Raw genomic sequence first — 25,002 nt, 5'->3', positions numbered from 1 at the left:
CCTCTAACTCCCAGGCAACCACCTTAGCCTTTACGTTTGGGGATAAAAAGGCTCTGAGCCTAACTTGTTCTTAAGCTAATGTGAATTCATGTTGGCAAGTGCCAATTCAGAAGCAAATGGGGGTTAAAGTCCCAATCCTGAGGGGAGATTTGGCTGGAATTTCTAAATCCTTGACTAGTCAGTTAGTAGCCAGTCTGCTCCCTGCCCAAATCACCTTTCTAAGGATAACACAAAACACCCTTAATCCTAAACTAGCTTTGCTTCACAATTTATGTTGAACTTCCTTTTAGCTCAAAGGAGCAATGTTCTTGGCTGCTCTGCTTTTGACAGAATGTTTTCCTAATTCTGGGTAAGCATATTATAAGGACTGAAAATAACAGTGGTATTTGGGACTTTATTATTAGCATTTGGGTTTTGATTTTTTAATTAAAACAAATTCATATCGATTTGTTGAAGAAGTATCACAAAAATTTCAGTGGCAAAAAGGTTGTGAATCTCCATCATACTTACACCCAGTTGGTGGTCAAATGTCTCCTCTTTGTCTGGCCCCAAGGCTGCCCCTCTAGCTTAGATCTTTTCTGTCAGGCATGTCATAATGTCTGGTCTCCTAACTGGTCTCCTAACTGGTCTCCCTGGCTTCAGAATGCCTCACCTTTTAAATTGTTCTATGCATCACTTTGTCCCACATTAGTCTTCATAAAACACTGCTTTATTCATATAACCACCAAAATTCAAAAACGCTAAAACACTTTGTGGGCCACCGTATCAATTGCAGATTTCACATTTTTAACTTAAGGCTTGTCCTTGCCAGACTTACTGCCCTGCTTCAGCACCTTGAGCTACAATTAGAGAACCTAGTGTCCTAATATGTCCCAGAACTTGTCCTACTGAGGACTTTGCTCTGTTCCCTGCCCCTGGTACTCCACATCTACTTTTCTATTAACCCCATGTAACCCTCACATTTCTCTTGTCTCTTCTCCCTGCCAATCCAAACCCTACCAGACCTCAAGATCCATCTCATCTCTTCCATCAGAAATTGGTTCCTTGGAATTTCCAGTGTTCTTTCACTTCACTGCACTTAAAATATTTGTGGAGCTAGGGATATGCTAAGTGATAGAAAATGTTTAGCATGTGTGAGGCCCTGGATTCAATCTCTGGCATACACACAAAAATACTACATTGCATATTTATTAATGCTTATTTTGTTTGCTGCTTTCTCCAATCTGCTTAAAGGTAGAGACAGAGTCTATATTCACTGCTTATTCTCTATATATCACTATGCCTTGCATTTGGCATTCACTGCATAAACACTTGTTCAATATTTTTCATTTTCTGTGTACTAAAATTAAATTGTTTCACTTAAACTTTTGAATAATCCAGTATGGTTACAAGGAGGGAGAAGTCAGAATTTCACTTTCAGAAATGAAAATGAAAACATAGGCTTGAAATGATGCCATGATTTCTCTTGTGCCACAAAACTTCCAAGTACCTGATTCCCAATATGTTCTTTACCTGGATGTCTACTGCTTATAATATTTGTCCTCTTCTGCAACCAGACCAACAGAGGGCCTAACATATGGGTACTTTGCTCAGTCCTTGCCATAGACTGAAAATACTCAAGGTTTTTTTCCTTATGGAGTCTTAATTTTGCTTTCATTTAAAGCCCAGAACTGTATCCTTATACCTTTAAATTCGCCTGAGTCAATTAACTTCAATAATTTTCCAAAACTAAAAACAGAATAGAAAGCCTTCAATATTTTGAATCTAAAAGTCAAAGGAATTATAGATGATGGCTTACTTTAATACCAAAAACTTATTTCAACATTTCATGATTCTAATTTTGATTACAGGACCCAGAGGAAGTAGTACTGGATTAAATTCTAATATACTTTTTCTAAAGAAGCAAGTTAAGATAAATTCTTATTTTAGCCTCTCAATTAGTGGAATTTAAAATACCTTTTCCCTAGGACACAAATAAGAAACTTTGAGGGAAATGTAGAGCGTTTAAGTGGATATAGGCAGAGACACTGTTTTCTGTGAAATAAAAAGAAGCCTAAGGGGTTAAGGAGGATGCCTGCAGAATGACAAGAAGACCCACAGGGCTGAAGGGTCTGACAGCAGGATGCGGGTTGTGCAGCTTCTGAATGAAGCCCTTTTGTGCAAGGGTCTTGCAAAAGGCGTTCAGGCGGGACTGTGTACGTTTGGATTTAAATTAATCAGCCAGTCAGTTTCACAATGCTAAGATTCCTTCTGCTTAACCGATTAAGGCAGGTTTACTAGCAGTTTCCAATTGATGTCAATAGCTTCTAAAAGGTCAAATGCAGCAACATACACCAAATGTCCCTCTTCAAGTTAAAAAGTACCAGTAAACTATTCCCTCTATAATCTGCTAGGCTATGCAGTGGAGGATCCCATTTTAATCAACTGCCCTGGTTTTGTATTTTTTGTCGTCGTTGTTCTTTTTCAAAAAAAAAGCTCCCGCATAATTTATATACATCTATCCAAATATATATATATATATATATATATTAAAAATACTATAGTATTATATAATTTATATATACGATACTATAATATATACTATACATAATACTGCAAACTATAAGAAAGCATGTTTTATTCTATATCTGGTTAAAACAATATAAATAGCTTAGATTCAGCGCTGCTCTGGAAGGAAGAGTAGAGGGGTGGAACATTCCAGTTATTAGAGGTCAAATACAAAACAAGCAAGTTAAAATCAAAACCATATCTGTGTTATTAACACAAACTCCCAAAAGAAGGCTATAACCATTGTCACGTAAGCAATGAGCAGAAAACAGTAAATATATGAAAAGGTAGAACCCAGGCCAGGTGGAAAATTTCATCTGGGTTCAAAACCATAGATTCTAGTCCCTTGGGGGATTCTTTAAAATCTGGTGTTTCATTGTTTTGCTCAAGCAGTAAGGGATTGAATGCATTCTTGTAAAATATTAATCATGCATGTCCCGGAAACTGAGTCTAAAAGGAAAAGGGAAAAGAAGATAAGCTAGGGATCCCAGAGGATAAAATGATCAGGACCAGTTCTTGTCTGGCAAGGCTGAGGAGACAGTAAGGGCCAGCCAGGGACTCAAAGAAGTTCCACCAACTCAACACAGACCCTCCCTCCCATTAACATCCCTGACCTTCAACTGTGAGAAGGGAGGAAATGTTGCCTAGCTTTTCAGGGCACAGATTCTAAATCCAGCTCTCCTACCACTGATCTCTGTGATTCTAGGCAAGCTACTTAACCTCCCTGGCCCCCACTTTTGTCAGCACAAAATTAAGAACAATCACACCTGTAAAGGTTGTTGAGAGCATGTCTATGATTCAGGCACTCGTTTAGCTACTGGCATGGTGTTGAACAAACCACGCAAGCCCACTGCTCTAAGGGAGCTTGCATTTCAGTGCAGAAGATAAAACAATAAACAATTAAAGAAATAAGTAACAATTTTATGTAACTAGAAAAGGACTCAGAAGATAAGCACTGACCAGGGGGTTGATGATTGACACACAGTTGTCAGAGAAAATCTCAGTGTCAGGAGAAAAGACATTTGAATAAGAAGGAGGAAAAAAGCATAAATAAAAGGACAGGGTCTTCCAGGCATAGAAATTAGCAAAAACAATGGTTCCAAGACACAAATGAGCTTAGAATGCTCAAGGAATGTGAAGCCCAGTATGGCTACAGTATATGGAGTGGTGAACACAGGAAGTCTAGACACACATGAGATAAATCAAGAAACTAAGTAAAACAGGGATGCATGAATGGAGCTTTAGGTGAAGGCTAAGACTAGAAAGATAAATTTGGGAGTCTCCTACTTAACACAAATCTCTTAACACAAAGCACCCAGCACACTACTTAAAATACAGATAAGCAATCTTTCCCTTCCCACCTTTTCAAGTAACTGAGTTAATATTTGCATTAGGGAGGCTGTCAGTAAAATTAAAAGAAAAATGATGGGTATGGTTGGATTCTCTCAAGGAGAGCAAATAAGTCTCACATGTACTGCCAACATCTATGAAATTATAGGAACTTCTTGACATTTTGTGTAAAGAAGGATTCTGTGCTTCATATATACAAAGTACACAAATGGTAACGATTTCCAAGGCTTGGAACTTGCAGTTTTGTTTTTGTTTACTAATAGTTAAGAAATCTAAAGCTCAGAGAGAATAATTTATATGCCTACGTAGACCAGCCTTTTAAATTTGAGTGTATCGAAACCTGGAGGTCATGTTCCCAACCCACTGTGATATAAGCATGGAAATGTACAAAAATAAACTCCTTCTTTGTATTTCCCTAAATATATCTCAAGACTCTTTCCCTCAGAGTCTAGTATACCTGGCTCAGGTATGCAGTATCATGAACAATCATCACTCTAGTTCTGGCACATTCTCTGGTCTCTAAATTCATATACTAATTCTGAAGAAAGTGTACAGGCACAATTTTTTTGTGGGTTGACGTTAATGAAAAACATCCTATTTGTTAAAATGGCAATCCTATTTGACTTAGTGATTAGGTAATCTTGTAAGCAAGCTGACTTAATTTTAGCAATTGTCAGAATTCCAAGTAATTTTAGCACTAGTTGCATCACCACGCCTATTCTTGACAGCTTCTTATCTAGCTGCTTTTAAACACACACACACACATATTCTCACACTGTTACTGTCATTATTATTATTGCTACTTCATCTACACAACAGCGAATTCATACTTTAATAAATAGGAATTTTGAGGAATTTGGTTCTAAAGAATAGGAATTTTAATTTTAAGGATTTAAGACAGTGAGGATTCAGACTCATATATAAATTATAGAGTAAACACGATTTGGACAGGAATGCTAAAATATATTTAACCTTGAATTACCTTTATTGCCACCCATCCACCCACCATGCTTTCCTTCCTCCCTATTTTCTGAGGGAGGGCTTCATAACAAGAAAAATGTATGACTTATACTACATTGATTTGATTCCAGTGAACTAAATAGAAATGGAATTTTTATTAGCAAGAGCCATAGGCAGGAACCGTAATAATACACTATACCTAACAAAGTAGTTTTATTCATGAACCCATGCTGAGTTAAGAAGAAAAAAAAAAAGAAAAAAGCAAACTTCAAAGCATTATCGAAAGATGATTAACACTCTAGCCACAAATGAGAATCACAAGCTACTTTGATGTGGGAGAATTTTTAGTGCCTAAATTTAAAGAAAGGACATCTACTATACAAGTTTAACCATTAAAAAAAAAATCCAATAATAAAATTCCTTTGCATGCTGAAAACCAGTAATTACCTAAGGGAATAAACAAAATTAGAACTCTGTCTCAGAAATTATGCCTTAAATGCAAAGCCCACAGATAATATTCCTCCCTTATATGGTTCAATGGCAAAATGCCAGCTGTAATGTATACAGTATGCAGAACATTACTCTTCACATTGTCATTTTCCCACATCACACACACACACACTGCAAGATACTTTGGGCACTAAGCAAACTACATGCACAGCTACATTACAAAATTCCACCTAAGTGGAAGTCCAAGTGAAGTCCAACCAATGTGGTTCATGGCTGCAAAAACTACTGTATAAAAACTAGTACCAGTACTTAATTTGAAACTAACACGATGATATGAAATTGCTAATCTAGGAACTGTGAACTTGCTGTCACTTATAAAGTATAAATCATGGTCTATTTTTGCACAAAAATAGAGAATTATTTCTTAGTATGTGTTATTTTTAAAGTTTGTGTGAAAATAGACCATGGAATATACTGTATATATTTCAACAGAAATAATAGATAATAGAATTCACTAAAGAAAAATGTGGTTGGATTAAAATGTGTGAGTTTTCATAAGAACAATTGAAAGATATGGGAAAAATGGAAGGCTGATACCATGTGCTTTATATGATTTTACAATATAAATGTGTTAAATCTGATATTTTTTATCAAAATATTTACATTTAGCAACCCTACTTTTAAATATTCTTAAAGCTTGAATGCTGGAAAATTAATAATGTTCTCTTCCACTTCCTACTAAATTGACACCACTGAATCAACAACTACTTGGAAAAATATGTAAGGCAATCTAAAAAAATTACTGTGCTTCATTATGCAAAATGAAAATGCATCTTTTAAAAAAATATTGAATCTGACATTCAGTTCTGTACGCTGCTACAGCAGGTCAAAAGCCATTAGCCACCTGCTGAAAATACATGCTAGGAAATAAAATGTCCTTCAAAATTATTTTGCATACAGTATTCTCAGAGTAAAATGGGTGAGGTTATATTCTAAATGTTTATAAAAATGTGATGTCTCAAAAGAAAGACATTCACAATACCAGAAAATAACTTTAAAATAATATCTGATAATAGTCATATAATTTAGAACATTCATATTTGATTTTAAAAACACCTTATCAACTCTGAAAGAAACAAAAGTTATAGAAGATATAAAATAACCAACCAGCTCAACACTATGTGGCTACTTTTGTCTTCTTTTCCAGTAAGAGACTCATTTTGATTCCTGGGATTCTTAGGATTATTCTCTCATATGCCAATAATCTTCTGGAGATCGACCCAATTGTCCTTTTGCATTTTGAAGACATTTTACAAGTATATTTGCCCAGAAAAAGCAAATCATCATACTTGTAAGTCTGAACACTTAAAATAATTAAAAATTTTCATGTTATTTAATATTTTGAAACTTGGCAATGAAGTATTTAATTAATAGGTTCTATTAGTAATTATTCAATAACTGTTTTTTCAGGACTTTGGACAACCAAGTACTAAGTTAAATTTTTGACACCTTAATGCATTTAATCCTAATAATAATATTATGATTTAGAGAATATTTATTGTCATTTTACAAATAAGGAAACTGAGACCAGGGGTTAAGTAATCAGCACAAGTAACAGGTGGATAAGGTTTAAGAATAGAAACTTACAGTTTCTCTTATGAAAAATGTGGAATGTGGGGTTCTGAATGTGCTTGGCAACCTAAGGAAAGAAAACATAGGAGGCAAAAGTTCAAAAAGTGTCAAATGAAATGATGGAATAGTGACAAATGCTTTCTCTTTCACGATTTTCTCTAATCTTACTTGGCTCAGTAGTGCTTAATAAACAAAAATAAAGAGATAATAGATGTAACCAAGTTTGCAAAAGTAAAGGTTACTCCTACCAGACCTAAAACATTAGGAAGCTCAATTGTTCTTGCCTTACTTAAAAAGATGAATTTTGCTGCGTGGAACTGTAAATACCCAATCTAGGTGCCCAAACTCTGGATAGCAACTAGTAAGTGAATAAACCAATTTTTTTTTATTTATTGTATTTTGTATTTACTTATTGTAGATTCATTAGTCACGGAAGCACTGATAGGTCTATAAGAGTCCTACACTATTCTCCTATGAACCTGGTCCCCACATGGATCCAAGGTAACTCTTAAAGACTGACTTCATGAATGGTCAGAAGAACTCACAGACTGTTCGCTCCAGAGAGTTTGGCTCTGCAAGTGTTGCACTTATTGAACTTAATCAATCTAATTTAGTTTGTAAGAAATCTCAAATTGACTCCTGATTTAAGTGCTCAGGGTCCTTTCCAAGGACTGGAACCCAAAATCTATCATCAGATCATGGAACTTCTTATCGCTATCATTGGGTTTGATCCTTTAACAAAAGACATACCTTTTTTAAACACAATATTGTAGACCTCTAAATCTGCAAGTATATATGCAAGTAAAAAATTAAACTAAATAACTCATGATTAATAAACTATGAACTCAAAATGTTTCTATGAAAAAATATTTCAGTAAAAAAAAAATCACTAAACCTCTGATAATAAGGTTGGGAAAGAGTTCCTTTTCCACACTCAAAGCAAAGGAAATTGAATTCCCTGCTTTCACTGGAGACAGTTGCTATTTGTTTTGTGGAGAAAGGCCAAATTATGCATATTATTGTGACTTTCAGTCAAGAATCAAGGTCAATAAACAGATTTTCTCTCACACCAACACCACGGCAGCAGCATGAATACAGATGTTTCTCATCCCTTCACTGGAGTTTTTAACTCCAGTTTTCTCTCTCAGAGCAGCTAAGATTTCTACATTTGTCAAAAGGGTGGCCATTAAGAAAATCATTTAGCTAATAAACAAGGAAATTAGCTAGAAAGCCTGATACAAAACAGATAGTAACGATACTAACAGCAATCTGTGCACACAAATTAAAGCGGTAAGAGTTGCTCTGATAAGCACTTTTAAACTGTTAGCAGTACTCAAAAATGAGCACTACCAGCATAGAGGTTAGACAGCAGTTTAAAACTTCTTATTTCAATTCGGTTCCCACAGAAATCTCTGGGATAATTTTTGAGTTTCATGTAAGGAAGTTTACAGTGAAAAGAAGAAACTGAAAAAGTACCAGAGTAGGATACCCTATCTTTCTTCCAAATACTCTCCTCTTTATTTATTTGTCACTCTCTGGAGAAACCTGCTAATATTTCTTCAATTTTGAGAAAAGTCAGAGAATCTAAGTTAACAACACAATGGAAATAACCTTGTCACTCTCATGAAAGATTCCAGATTTTGAAGTTTAATGTTACCAAATGAAAAAATTAACAACAGAATGTTCATAGTCATGTTTTATATGTTATGTATATATATTCATATGTATATGTATACATATATATTCTTATTTTATATGCTATATATATATTCATAGTCACATTTTAGGTGTTATAAATAAATATGAATTAATAATCTTTATACACAGTATTTTTTGACAAACGAATAGGCCTAACTGTAAATATCACTACATTTCCTATTTAATCAAAATGTCTTCTGTTTTCTATAAAACTTAAATCTTTCTTAAAGTCTATCCTGAAAATAATATAGGCTAGGAAGAATCAGCTAATTTAATAATAATAATAATGATAATATTTTCTCTCTGAGTAGGAAAGAAAAATGTCTTTGACGCAACCACATATTTCAAAATGCTTGGAATTCTTCGTTCAGCACTGGGTTTAATAATTCCTGCCTTCAGTTGGTCAAAAATATATCTGAATCAGTAAGAACCGACTTCTGGCAATTCATTCCAGGAAAACAGCTTTCCACTTGCCCAGATCATCCTTCCACACCAGGCTGTGGAACGTCCTGCCTCGCTCCCTCTGCCCCTTCCGTGGGACCTGGTCATACTGGTCAGTGCTGTGTGACACTGACTCCCCAATTTTAGGGAAATGGGAGATACCCTGTACCAGCAATTCATATTTAAATGATCTTTTAAATTAACTTCATAGAACAGGAAGTTTTGAGACGTAAATATAAATAGCCACTTCAAGTACATTATAAATTCAAAAGCATTAAATAAATAATGCATTTTTTAAAAAAATCCCCCAATAAAGAGATCAGTAATTACATAAACATGATCAACAAATTTTAAAAAGAGAATGTGCATATAATCTCTTAAAACAGTCTCAATATGTGAAAGAATATGTGAACATATAGCATTCAGTATGTTTCACATATTCCTGAATTTTAAAGAGTTTTATTCTAACTGTAAAAAAAAAAAAAAAGTGCTCTAACTCTAATTCCTTGCAAAATTGATAAAATGATTTTGTTTATAAATCAAGGATAAAAATGTTGCTATGGTTGTATTTCAGAGTTTAGACAGTGATAAGAAATATTCTTTCTCATTTAAAAAATGAACTAGTAAAAGATTTAAAAATAATTTTCAAAATATAAAATATGTTGAACAACCATACTATACAGTATTTTACTGTACTCAATATAAACTTAGTTTTATGTATCTAATAACTTAAAATACTGTACTTAACCAACAATTATTTTAAATATTTTCCAATAGTGTCAATATTCTGAAAATTTTCAATTACAAGTGCTTTTTAATTTAAACGTCAAAAACAGAAAAGTTTAGACACCTTAAAATTACTGAATTTATATAGAGATTTATATGTGGATCTCTTTTTTCTAGCACTTTTGTTTTGTTTTGTTTTAACCAGAGATTGAACCCACGGGCACTTAACCACTGAGCCACATCCCCAAACTTTTAATTTTTTATTCTGAGATAGGGTCTCTCTAAGTTGCTTAGGATCTCACTAAGATGTTGAGCCTAGGTTGAATTTGGGATACTCCTGCCTCAGGCTACCCAGCCGCTGGGATTACAGGCCTGTGCCACAGTGTCAGGCTTTTCTAGACTTCTTAAACACAAATAATCTTAGGTATTCTATGAAGGTTTCACATATTCAGTGAAGGTAACTAACATTTAAATTTTTTTTTTTTTCTGTTTTTGGTACTAGGGATTTGAACCCAAGGGGCGGTTAATCACTGAACAACATCCCCATCCCTTTTTACTTTTTATTTTCAGACAGGGTCTCAATTAATTGCTTAGGTCTTTGCTAAATTGCTGGGGCTAGTCTTGAACTTGCAATCTTCCTGCCTCAGCCTCCCAAACCACTGGGGATTATAGGCAAGCCATGTACCTTGCTTAAAATGCTTTTTTTTTTTTTTTAATTTTTTTTTTTAGTTGTCAATGGACCTTTATTTATTTATATGAGGTGCTGAGATCGAACCCATGTCGGGCAAACACTTTACCACTGAGTATATTTGTTAGGTACATGTAATGTTCTGATCTATTATAGATTATAGGAAGGTTCAATTCAGTTAATTAACAAATTCATCATCTCACTAATTTATCTTTTATTTTTTTTCTGTGTGGTAAGAACATTATAAAAACCCTGAAAGGAAAAAAGAAAAAGTAGGACTAAGACATTATTTTTGTGTAGAAAGAAATTGCTTTCTCTTTGAAGACCAAGGTGAAAATGCCAAAGGGGAAAATTTTTAGAGGTTTAAAAAAAGTATTATTATTCAAGTATTATTTGATTAATAGTAAACCGCTCTTGGCAGCTTAACAGATCAGCCACTTCACCACCTGAGGCTTTCATGTCATTGTTTTTTCCCCTAAGATGAACTCAGGAAGGACATGTCCTGCTCATAATCAAACATCAGACAGTGAAACCATCATGAGTCTCAAAAACTGTGAAGCTTCTGGGCATGGTGTTGAACATCTGTACTCCCAAGGACTCAGGAGGCTGAGGCAGTTCAAGGTCAGCCTCAGCAATTTAGTAAGGCCCTAAGCAGTTAGCAAGACCTTGTTTCAAAATAAAAAATAAAAAGGGGTGGGGATGGGGCTAAAGGGTTAAGCGCCCCTGGGTTCAATCAATTCCCAGTACCAAACAAAACAAAACAGCAACAACAAAACTGCGAAGCTACATTTCGATTGATGAGAACGATAATCCAATCATAATTCTGTTACCTGACAAATTCTTCACCTGACAAAATTATGGTTTGAGGGGTTCCTTTAAATAGGGAGCACTTCTATCTACTACATTGAGAATAGACATGAAAGTCCAAATTTCCCACCAGCCTTCCACATTAGTACCCTGTCCCCACTCCACTTCTTCACACTGCCCATCAGTGGGAGATGGGTCACCATCATTTTATATGTTCTTCAAAGTTTAACAGAGTGCCTACCAAGTACACCAGATGTTTAATGGGCCCTTGCCAGGAAAATTTTGGTAAGTAAAAAAGAAACAGCCTGCAATTGTTAAGTGCTTTTTGTACAAATATATTCATTTCCTGGAGCTTGGTAAGTATCTGTTTTAAAAGTAATCTCCACAGTCTTTTCACATGATTTTAATCGCTATTGGATTGGAGAGCAACTATAACAATAAAGATTTCATTCACCTTAAATATTTTTGTTAACATTGTGATTTTTGGCATTTAATTCCTATCTCCTCCAACATATGCACAAACCCACATATACACGTACAATAAAGTTTCATACGTCTGAAATAAATTTCTCAAATTTCACACAAACCCTGTTTTTTTTTTTTTAATTATTTTTTGGTTGTAGATGGACACCATACCTTTATTTTATTTATTTATTTTTATGTGGTGCTGAGGATTGAACCCAATGCCTCACATGTGCGAGGCAAGCACTCTACCACTGAGCCACAACCTCTGCCCCCACATACCGTGTTTAAATAAAATTAACACTAAAAAAATAAATGACTCTAATCTCCAATTTGTTATTATCTTCCTCATTAGTATGAATACAACTTCTCTTAATGTTTGCATATTGCCCAGGAAAAATGACAGTTGGTGTTGTGCTTCAGCAATACTTGGAGTAATGGAACATTTCCAAATTGAAATGTTCACCATAGCTGACTTTCCTTCAAGAAACTCCCAGCATGTTCTAGATAAAACCCTAGAGACAAGCTATCTGAAGTTACTTGGTTATCTACTATCTGACTGAATGCTTTACAACTAATTGGCTGACAGGATATGTTTTTCTCACTAGGAATTGAAAGAAGGGAATTTGCTATATTTATCTTCCATTCAGAAACAAATGTCAAGTAAAATAGTTAACTATCTAAAGAGTTTTTGTTTTTTAAATTTATTTTGTTTCTTTTTTCCTTGGTACCACATAGGAAAATATTGTAAACTGAAAAATCCATTAGAGAAAAACTAATTGCAAAAAAAAATATTACTGGGTTACCTTTTATAAATAAACAAATTTTACAAGTATAAAAGAGAAACACAGCAATACATTAACCAGAACTTGTAAAAATGCACAAACCCCAAAATTACATAAAAGGTGCTCAAGTCACCAATATAAGTTAAAATAATGGTTACTATTTTACAGTTCTCAAATTCAGAGTTTAAGAAAAATGAAATAAGTGTTCTCCCATAGAGCTCTGAAGAAGTATAAACCCACATGGTTTTTTTGAAGGACAAACTAGCATAGATGTATCAAACACTTTGAAAAATGTTCATACCCTCTAACTTATTTTAATTTCTAGAAATTTATTTTCAGAAAATAGAGATAAGCAAAAGATAATCTAAAATATTTTCATTGTAGTGCCATTTATAATTTAAAAAATCTAAAATCCCAATAGCGGATTAGTACAGACAAACACTGTGCAGCTCCTTAGAAGGCAACTGTGAAAGAACATATAATGATATAAGAAAATGAACACTGTCTAATGCTTACTGAAAAAATTCAGGCTACAACACAAAATAAACATTACCTTAATTTTACATCTCCCAGTTTCATATCTATATGTGTTCACATATACATGAGCAGAACAATACAATGCATAAACAAATGTTTAGCACTGGGTGATGAAATTATGGATAATTTTTAAAGAATTTTTTTTAGTTGTCAATGGACTTTTATTTATTTATTTATTTATTTTGTGTTGCTGAGGATCGAACCCAGTGCCTCACACATGCTAGGCAAGTACGCTACACCTGAGCCACAACCCTAGCCCTGGATCATTTTAAAAATATTGTCCTCTTTGTGGTTTATATTTTGTATTGGTCAGTTTTCCACAATGAACAAGTATAATTCAAGAAAACAATAGAGGAGGGGCTGGGGTTGTGGCTCAGTGGTAGAGCACTTGCCCCTCACATGTGAAGCTCTGGGTTCGATCTTCAACACCACATAAAAAATAGATAAAGTAAAGGTATTGTGTCCATCTACAACTTAAAAAAAAAAAAAATACTTAAAAAAATAATAGGGGAAAATATAATTGCTCAGAAAAGTGAAAATTAACTTCTTATTCAGGTGCAGTTTCTCATATCTAGAATTAACACTACTAATAACAATGAAAACTATATTCCTGCAAGAAGCTAAAATGGACCCAATGCCTTTAGAAATGCAGACATACAAAGCAGTGATGTTGAAACTAATACAAAACTATTAAGATAGCTTAACCCCTCTCCATTCAGATCTATTCCCAGGAGAATAGTCAGATCATCCTCATAAGAACCAGAGACTTAGAGAAAGCTACCATCACAGTAAAGCGAGTACCAAGATGGCCAGGAGTCCCACTGTAATCTCACTAAATTCTTTGTAATCTATAAAATGGAGGAAAATTGCACTATTGATCCTCAACATAGTCTTGGAGTCAAAATAGCTGTTCATTTCTCAGGTGATGAACTTTTTATATCAAAAACAACGATTTATGGTATATTTTGCAACAGCTAAGAAACATTAGTTACCATAATTTAGTGTATTGTATGATACCTTTTTTTTACATTGTGGTTGTTTGTTTATTGCTATTTCTAAACTATTCACTAAGCATGGAAATAGACTTGAAGAGTTACAGTTAAGCTAATTGCATATTAAGCTATGTCTATAACTTCTGGAACAAGTATGAATCAACAACTATTTATTAAGCATTTTCCATGTTCCAAGAATTATGTCAAGTACTTAAGGGAAAACCATTCTCCAGATCATACAGAAGATAAGGGAACTGTGTTTTTCACAAACTTAATCTAATAATAACTACTGAATATTTGTAAATATGAATAATTAGCTAACCCTTAAATTTGTCTTGTTAACTTCTTCTCTAAATCACTGGAAACTTTTTATTACTTTATAATTTCATTTTTGTAAGTTTTGCTTTTTTTATTCTGGTAAAGTATACTTATCCTAAAATTTATCATTTTAACCATGTTTAGCTATACATTCAGTGGTATTAAGTGTGGACCCATTACCACTATCCATCTTCAGAATGGCTTATCTTCCAAAATCAGAACTGTACCAATTAAACAACAGCTCCCCATTCCCCTGGCCCTCTAGCCCTGCCAGTCAGCATTCTATTTTTTGTCTATGAATTGGGCTGTTCCAACTACCTCATGTAAGAGAAATCATCCCATGGTTTTCCTTTTGTGCCTCACTTATTTCAATTAGCACGATATCTTCAAGGTTGATCCATGTTGTAGAAGATATCAGAATTTCATTCTCTTTTAATGTTAAGTAGTACTGCATTCTATGTATAAACCTCATTTTGTTTACCCATTCATTTGTTGATGGACACTGGCTGTTTCCACCTTTTGGCAATTGTAAAGACTGCTGCAATAAATGCATTGGCTTACAAATATCAATTTGAGTCCCTGTTTTCAATTTTGAGGGCGCACACCCAGATAACCAACTACTGGTGGAGTTTACTTTTAAAAACAAATTTAAGTAAACATTTTTTGATGTTTAAAAACTTAATTACCATCAAATTTGGTCTCCATATTGAGTTTTTAACAGCAAAAGAATCGTTTTATTTTCTTTAATTGTATATTTTGAAAACTCAAGTTAAAAATAAAAGTACTATTTATACCTATGACTTAAAAGTACTGCTTAAGTGTGGAGATTCCTTAGAAAACTTGGAATGGAACCACTATTTGACCCAGCTATCCCACTCCTTGGCCTATACCCAAAGGACTTAAAATCAGCATATTACAGAGATATAGCCACATCAATGTTCATAGCTGCTCAATTCACAATAGCCAGACTGTGGAACCAAAGTAGATGTCCTTCAATTGATGAATGAAGAAACTGTGGTGTGTGTATATATATATATATATATATATATATATATATACACAATGGAATATTACTCAGCCAGAAAGAATGATAAAATTATGGCATTTGCAGGCAAATGGATGAAATTGGAGAATATCATGCTAAGTGAGAGAAGCCAATCTCAAAAAACCGAAGGATGAATGATCTCACTGATAAGCGGATGATGACACATAATGGGGGAGGGGGGCAAGAATGGAGGAAGGAGGGACTGTATAGAGAAAAAAGAGGGGTGGGAGGAATGGGGGGAAGGAAAAAAATAACAGAATGAATCAAACATCATTACCCTATGTAAATGTATGATTACACAAATGGTATGCTGTTACTCCATGTACAAACAGAAACAACATGTATCCCATTTGTACAATAAAAATAAATTTAAAAAAAAAGTACTGCTTAAACCTATACTTATGACTTAAGGTAAATTTCCCTAAGATGTCAATGTTTTTTTCTAGAAAAGTTCTTTACTCTGTAGTAATATCATTCTTAAATACTCATCCTATTCCCATACCTACCTCATTCTTGCTAACTTCTGATGGTGTCAACCATCAGGGCACTTAACTACCAAACATCTGTCCTCACAGGCTGTTACATTCCCCTTGAACTATTAACACATTCTTTCCTTTCACTTTCCAGATAACACATACATATTTTAATAATGTCACCACCATGCTCATAGTTTTGCTGTTAAGATAATAGTTACTTAATAAGAAGAATTCCAGCTAAATGGAACGAGAACAAAGTAACATGCTTCAGATGAAATTATGACCCTCTCCAAACTCAATATTTGATTTGATACTCTCAAAAAAGTATGTAACACAGTTGGCTCATAATGCAAATGCTATCATCTGTTACTTGGTGGTGTCAAATAAGGATTCCTTTTTACTTTTAAAAAATGAGCATTCTTTGCACTTTCTTAAATTATGTAACTATAAGTAAGGCATTTTGTCTCTATTGTGGATGAAAATAAAATCTGGAGCCACAAAGCTATCATTTTTAATTCTTAACTGTGAATTACTGACCACTTGTGAAGAGAAATGTAGTTTCTACTGAAAAGAAAAAGAGTTATTATGCCTTGCATACGATCTATAACTTTGAGACACCAGTGACATGATGAAGTTATTAAAGTCTTTCTGACAAAGTAAAGACTATAATAACTCACTGCCACCTTCATCAAAGCAGATGAGCTATGGAGTCTACGAAGGGTAATTACCCTTCAAATAAAGTATGTGGGCAGTTTCTTATTATAAATTTTTATTTTAATACATAAATTGTCACACCTTGTTAACAAACAATTTAAAGCAGCCTGAATTATGTGATTAAATTATAAAAGAAAATTACTTTGTATTTGTTCATTTCTCATCCAACACATCAAACATATGATTTGTGTTACTAGAATTCAGTGATCAACATTGAAGTCAATTGGACCTGTATAAGTGCAAATGAACTAAAATAGGACTTTCCTTAACTATTTTTACAGTAAGGAAGAATAAAAGATGTGATGTGATTTTAATCAAAAGCAAATTAATCTATTTTGCCAAATCTACCAACAGTGATAGTAGCAACCTAGAATTGTACCATTCATGTACCATTTAATAAATCCCAACCCACATATTCACTATGCAGGCTAAATCATTACTTTAAAAATCTCTGATTCTTTAGACTGAAGTTATAAATAAATACTGGAAATATTCAACATTTCCTGAGAATAGATAACATTATTCTTTAAATCTCTGTAAAGTCATAATTGGTTGGATTTTCCATTCATTTACCAAGGGATCTATGCCATTGAAGGGCACCACAGGAGTATTACGAAAAATGAAGTTCCTTGGTGAGAGTTGCATAATGGTTCTCTCTTAGAGTAAAATGATTGGGGTCCTCCTATTCGTGCTTAGAGTTAAGTACTTAAGAGGATGGAGTGGCATGTTTTACAAGACCAGGAAATCTGTCCCAACCATGGACCAGCGCCAGAACTTAAGAACTCCAAGTAGCACAGGATAGTGGTAGCTATATTTAGAACACGACTGGATCTTGTGCCAATTAAAAAGCTGTGTGGGCCTCGTAGGGTCTAGACATACAAATACAAAAAGCTATATCTATTCCTCTTCTGCCAGCTCCTCATTCCAACTGAAATAGGTTGAAAAAATGTGATTGTGAAACTGTTTTGAGGAGGATGAATAAAAAATTAAAGATGAAGCACTTGTCCTGGCCTTTCCATCAGCATAATGATTTGGAGGCTAAAGGAAAATAGCAAGTGATATAGAAATCTTTATAATTCAAGAGCAATGATGAACAGTCTTAATTTTTCAAATCTCAGATGGTACAGTACAATTCCTCTCTGCTTCCAGAGGCACTGCCTTTTTGTTACACTCTGTGGGTCAACTGTATCTGTTGAGATTCATCATTATTATCATTATTGGTACTACTGATAATCACATTATGTTTGACAGTTTTCTTTCTTAAAACTTTTGATGCAGAATTTTTCCAATATATTCTTGACTTTTATGCCACACATCAAAGTAGTAGTAATTTGCTTGTTCCTGTAAACTATTGATTTGCTACTGACCATGCTCAGAATGAAGATGAATAAGACAAAGTCATGAAGAATTTGAGCCTAGTACCTTCCCAAGCCCCCAACTTCAAGCTATAAAATAATTATATAAACTGAAAGGTAAATTTTAATTTCGATATAGTTCTGAATTATATGATGTTTTTTGGGTACATTTCTATATTTTCTCCATGGAGGAACTGAATTCCTCAGAAGACTGAACAAGAAACAGGCAGGGCGGGGGGGTGGGAGGGGGTCCAATAGAGTCAAGTACATGGCCCAAGGCTGATACACTTGGCAGAATCCAATGGTTCAGAATTCAATTCCTAGAAATCCAGTGGTTTGTAATCATTACCATTGATGTTCAGAAGTTCATAAGACTAAAGAAATCACATTAAAAAACTCAGAAACTATTAATAGCAACAACTTAGAAAATAAGACAATCACAAAAAAGTTGAAATATCAACAATTGAAAAGGTATTATTAATAATAGTAAGAAGTTACAATTGAGAGCTACCTAAATACTAAGCACTACTCAAAGTACTGTTGTAGGTACTAACTCATTCAATTCTTATAAAAACCCTAGGATGGTAATACTAATTTCTGTATTTTGCATAGGACCAAACTGAGGCAGAGAGCTGAAGTAACCTGTCACAGCTTCTGTGTGTTCTGTGTAGGGAGGCAGGGATGGAGGAACTCAATCTGGCTCCAGAACCTGCGAGATTAATCGTGACACAAAACTGCCTCCTTTAATAGCTGCAATGAAAAAATTTATTCTTGTTTTTCCCTTCACAGTTCTTTCTCTGAAGATGGATGTACTCGGTATAAGCTTGAACCAAAAAGGAACAATAAGTTTACAGAAAGTAAACTCTGTTTTACCATAATTCTGTTAACATAGTCTACAAATTCTTTGTGTATGCTAGGTGAGTGCCCTCCAAGAGGAGCCACCACTTCAGCTTAACATAGTCTACAAATTCTAATTACTAAAAATAACTTCATACAAACAAACCAAATAGAAAGAGACCATATTTTTGTACAAAGTGCAATATCTTTGGCTCAACTTGAAAGGAATTAAATGTGTTAAAAATTTAGTACATATACTGTATAATCCTTTGAATGAATGATTTTTTAAAAAAAATTTAAATCCAAGGTGAGAACTCTCAACTCTGTAAGCCAATCCCCATTTGTTTCCAAAACAGAATTTTGAACTTGATCCAAGAGCAAAAGTAAACCATTCAAGTGTTCCTGTGATTAGGTCTTTATGAGGCTGTCACCCTCCAGCAAGCATCTTCCCCTCTGACCACAGCCCTCAAACTGCTACACTGCCTATCCCGGGAGATGCCGGAAGACTTTCCTGGGAGTAAACAGCACAGAGGTAATTTTAAGAGAATTGCTTTCTAGATGCTCAGTCTTCATTTATATTCTTTCCTAAAACTCAACAGCCTGAGAAAGAGTCTGGAATCTGCAAATTCCCTTTTCCTACCCCGTTCTTTTCAGGCTTCATTTTACTATATAGCTTGTCTCACGGTAGACAAACTATAGGTGGCCCAATTAAAGGGATGATTCTAAATACTGATAATGGTAGTGAAAAAAATGTACAGCTTTAATGACCAGGAAACATATTTGTTAACAACTCAGATGAGTTTTAATGTTCGCTTTTTCTGAAAGTAATGGTGTAACTATGCAATAATTATTTTAAATAATTTTTGGTATAATACTCAATATTGTCCTGTGTTATTTAGGCTATAATCACACCAAAAAATATTTGTTATCTGAATTCAAATTTTATGGGGCATCTTCTCTTTATGTTTGCTAAATCTGGCAACCCTACCCACATTTTTTTAACTGGACCCCAAAATTATGTAGCTCATCCTGATCTGACAACAAATTTAAACATTAATTTCAATATAAAATGGATGAACTGAATGTTATAGGAGATACCAGCTGAGATCATCGTGAAAGGAAGACTTTCTCTTTATTTGGGCTATTTCCCTGCTTTTGTATACCTGTCTACACACACACACGCACACACACGCGCGCACACAGAAATACACCCTGGCGTACAATGTTTCTACCAAGTTTCCATCTTTGAGAAGGTATAAAGTGCTACTACCAACTAAAAACTAAAAACTTGGGCATGAATGCCTGTTGGTGTCTCTGATACAACAGCAAATTGAAAAGTATAGTAGAATAAAAAGAGAACTTAAAAAAGAGGTTTCTAATGAAAGCATAATCTCTACAAAAAAAAAAATGCCTGATAGGATTAAAAAAGCCAACATCATACCTGTACCAATATCACTAGCAATAAATAAAATTCGAGAGAGAAAGAAAACATACACTCATGGAAGACAGTACTTAATTGATTCTGGCTTTTCCATGACCTGCAACTTAAGAACTCAATATTGACTTTGAAAATATTTCTAAACGTGTGATGATATTTTTTTAAATACCATGTCTGAAATGTTTGCATCTACTTCTCATTTTTCAACAAATATAGATTTTTTTTTTTCCCTTCAAGCATCTTACTGAACTAAGGGTTGGATTTTTTTTTTTTCTTTCTTTCCTATGGCTGTCAATCACATATATTATTTGTGTCTATTTCAAACTCATTTTGCAATAAAGGATTTCAAAATCTCTCCTTCCTCTTGGGGAAAAACAAAGGGTGAAACAAACAAGGAAAATGACTTTATACAATCCTTTCATTTCTGATCCTGATTTCTTCCTGCTATGAACTTCATACCAGAGCTTTCCTTTACTGTGCTTCAGAGATGAAAGAAGTTCTTATACCCTATAAAGAGCAAGTTCATCTTTGGTGTAAATGTTGAAGAAGTGTGAAGAATTATTTCTTCTTTGAAAAAAATATAATGCATTCTGAAAGAGTTCAGGTTTGCAATCCTCCAAATGTTTGAGCTCCTGAGAGTGTCAATTGCAAGGACAGGATATAATACCAATCTATCCTTCAGTTCAACGTTTAAGTCTTGACGCAAGAAGACAGGAATCGGTGACCAGCTACAGACTGCCCATCTTCAAATCCCAGTTCAGTCATTTACCTGCATGACCTCAGGCAGGTTTTTAAACTCTTAGTACCTATTCTGCATAAATGGGATGATAATAATGGTATTTATTTCATAGGGTTGTAAGCATTAAAAAGGTATAGTTCTTAAAACATCATCTATTCCACAAGAAGGATTGTTATTGCATTAGCACTACAAATATTTCTGGCTTAATGAATAAATGCAAGTCCCTACAGATGGTAGTTAACCTTTTCCCTTATTTTTCTTGGCATGTGTAATAAAAATCAAGTTTTTTTTAAAAAAAAAATTTCTTCTTTTATTTCCTATCAAGGTTCAGAGCTTGCAGAACATTAAGGATATTTTACAAATATACCCTGGTTGAGAAGCATTGCATTGTATTATAAAGAGCAGCACAGGGGCACTTAAGACCTGAATTAAAGTCCCAGCTCATAAGTAAGCTGTGACTATATTTAGTTTTTTTCTCATCTGTAAAATGAAAAGGTACCCAGTGAATTTCTAATATTTCTTGAGGAAATAAAATTCTGATTTTGTAACCTTTAACATTAACGTTCAACTTGTCAGAAAGAAATTCAGTGAACTTCTACTTACCAAATGACCTTGAGGCAGTCTTTCTTGAAATTCCAGTTCCCTATGCTCTCATAGTATGAAATTTAGCATCTTATATTGTAAATACTTTCCACCCCTCTAAAGCCAGATGATAAAATAATCCCAGTGTTAAATGACCAGAAAAACAAGAATGAGGAATTATTAAAAGCTCTCCTTACTAGATGAGTCTTGCAGAAAAATTAATAATGTCTGTTAGTGTGGTGTGCAATGTTTTTAATCTACATTAACAAATATTATATCACTCTAATGACAAATTTTTGAAGCTCATAGAGACTTCAGAGTGCTTCTCAACCCTGCAGCAATTTTGCTAAAGTTATATTTTTGTCATCACAGGTCAGTAAGTACTCTGGCATCTAGTGCATACAGGCCAGGGACTTTGTTCAACATCCTCCAATGTGCAGGAAAGTCCCTATGATAAAGATTGAAGTGCTAAGGTTGAGAAACTCTGCCTTAGAGCAATGTTTTTTTCATTGGGAGGAAGGGGTTACAACCCCTTGTTGGGTGACTCAGAAATCCAATTGTTAGAGCTGGGGTGGGGACAGGGTTGCTAGACTGAGAAGGCAGAGGTCCAATTCAAAGACACATCATGCAATGTTGAGGACAATCCCTCTGAATGAAGTACTTTACCATACCCTCTCAACTCCCAAAGGGCCCATGAATCATATAGGTGATAAAGCTCTTTGTGATTCTCTGATCTAAATCACAATCCTATTTCACAATAAGAATTTTTTACATGGTTTAAAAATCCTTATGTTTAGAAATGAAACTACTATATGAATCAAAAGAAGACATATTTTGTTTCATTTGGAACTTTGCCTAGAGCTGCTCATCATTTTGGGAAAAAAAATCACATCAGCAACAATGCCATTTGTGGTATTTGAGCAGTCAATAAAACAAAGATACATCAATCTGCATGGGTAGCTACTGTTGGTCTACCTACAAGCACAAGCTTTTGAACACTTCATTCTGTCTTTCATGTAATCATAATGAAACATTTACATATTAAAATATTTTGTTATACATGACTTTTATTTCTCTTACATTACAATTAAGAATTATATATTTTTAATTATGCATGTAGGCAGTTAAAATGTATATTGGTTTCATTTCCTGGTAGTCCAGAGGGCACTGTAAAGCATATGCTATTAAAAAAGGAGTCACTGTTTGGATCCAGTAAGGTTGAGGATCAGCTTTACACAGATTACCACTCTTTCACTTTCTGGAAGCTGAGTGAAGCCCAAAGAGAAGCCCTCAAGATTGTGATGGCAAGTCCAGGGGGTTTTCCAGGACAGGACAGGCCATTCTTTTCTATTCTGATCTTATATACATCCTATCAGTAGATCTCTGAGTACTAAAGTTGGCCTGATTCAAATTTGTACAAAATATTCCTTCCAAAAACACAACATAAACCTGACCTGCACAGCATCCGCATATAGAATATTACCATGGGAACCATGACAAGGACAAACCAAGAAAGCTGCCATCACCAACCCACCAGAAAAGCAAGCTTCATTCATTTTGTTGTTTGTCTATGCAGTCTTTTTCCATGTAAAAACAAACTAAATGAAAACGAGAATGACTCATTTCAGAGGTTTCTAATTTGGCAAGATTAAATCACCACAGGTCTAAAGTTTCCTTTGGAACAAAATGCCACAGACCAGGCTTTGGAAGGAAAACAATAATAATCATCTACTCGAGCAGTCCCACAACTCATTTTATCCATTCATATGGGGTCCAGTTTTCATTTCACTCTAAATGCCAGGGAGACCAAATGCCAGTTTTGATTACTCTGACTCCTTAATATGATTTTTGATAATATTACAGTCTCCTTCCTGAAACCTTAATTTTCCCTCTTGTTTACTTGTTAAGCAAATGTTAATTGAGTGCTTCTTGTTTAAAATACTGGGCAGAATGCTAGAGGGAATTGTAAAGTAGAAGACAAACTGTCTGCCTTTGACAATGTTACCACCTAAGAAGGAGACAGAACAAATATAAACACATAAACACAATAGGGCAAAATCAAGGAAACTGCAGAAGAGTAATATGCAAGTACTAAAGAAAACAAGTCAAATCATAGGAAAGACTTATGGGGCGATGAGAGCTGAAAGGCAGTTCTCCCAAGTCTCCTTTTTAATTTTTCTGTAATATAGGCTTTCTCCGTTTTTCTATCTAGTGGGGATCCGAGGTGTTTACTTGACGTCCAGCCTGCTTACACTCAAGATGGTAAAATACCATTCATGTGTGAAGACACAAGTGACACAGTGCTGCTGCAAGAAGAAATGACTGCAGGTCTCTTTAGGGCAGACTGAAATTTGGCAAATGACCTTCCATTTACAACATCACAGAAGCAAAATAAACAAAACCATCCCAGATTAATCTCTGATCTAGCAAAACAAATTTCCTTCTTTTTTGTCATCTATAAAAACAAAGAACATTAATTTCAGTGACCTCTACTTTGCAGGGAAAATGAAAGAGGTCTTAAGTCATTATGTTCTCTATTTCTGGGGCTAGGAAATACCTTCACATAGTAAAATAGGCCATGGGACAACATTCCTTGTTCTTCACATATTCAAGTATAAATCACATACCTCTCAGCTGGAAGGCTGTTTTCTAATGTGCATTTCACCCATAGATGCCTTCTGGGAAGGAAAAAATACCTCATTTGGGTTCACTTTTAAATTCTCTAGAACAATCATTTTCCAAAACAACTTAGGTCAATTTATTTTCAAAAACATCCACTTTAATACTAATTGCCCATCTAAAGTTTTATTCATTCAGCTGATATTTCTATATTACCTGTTAGATCCAGGGAACTGGTAGAAACCTCAACCAAATGAAATTTCAATACTAGAAGGGACAGACTCAGGGCTGGGGGATAAGTAAATATATCTTAGATAATAACAAATTCTATGGGAAAAAGAAGGGAGTAGACAAGAATTAGAGGTGAAGGTGTGCAATTTTAAGTAGTGTAGTCAAAGTAGGCCTCAATTAGAAAGTGATTTGAATAATCTTCATTCATAGAAAACTCTTTTTCTTTAGATTAAAAGTGAATTCACATGCATCACTTTTCTAATTTATACTACTGTTTTTTATTGCTACATGGTGATTTTTAAAAATATATTTGTTTCAAGTAAGATAAAGTTCCATACACAAAAAACAACTGCACAATAAAATTATGCCCCCTACCAAAAAACTATTCTGCATATCTGCAAAAAAACAATTATAAAATATAAGGGTACAAGAGATAAGAAGTAACTCCACACAAAATTCCAAAAAACAAACAAACACAAAACCCACTAAAGATGTAGTTATAAGAGGTGTGTCCAATACAGAAAAACAATGAAAATTTGCTGAGTCCTATAAACAATCCCTATACAACAGTGT

At 34.3% G+C, this 25,002-nt stretch overlaps 1 protein-coding gene across 10 annotated transcripts in view; it reads right to left on the bottom strand.

Annotated features, from left to right (window-relative positions):
• Positions 1-25,002, bottom strand: part of Pam (peptidylglycine alpha-amidating monooxygenase) — a 288,617-nt gene that overhangs the window by 243,281 nt on the left and 20,334 nt on the right. For 9 of the 10 annotated variants that reach the window (XM_047554874.1, XM_047554877.1, XM_047554879.1 and 6 more), the window contains exon 2: positions 6,955-7,006. The exons of the other annotated variant lie outside the window; for it this stretch is intronic. The gene's annotated coding sequence lies outside the window, so the exon portion shown is untranslated. The remainder of the gene's footprint in view (positions 1-6,954; positions 7,007-25,002) is intronic. 10 annotated transcript variants of the gene reach the window in all.

This window comes from Sciurus carolinensis, chromosome 6 (assembly GCF_902686445.1).
Source record: "Sciurus carolinensis chromosome 6, mSciCar1.2, whole genome shotgun sequence".
NCBI classification, from domain to species: Eukaryota; Metazoa; Chordata; class Mammalia; order Rodentia; family Sciuridae; genus Sciurus; species Sciurus carolinensis.
Note: the sequence above shows the minus strand (reverse complement) of the source record. Positions and strands in the feature narration are given on the sequence as shown.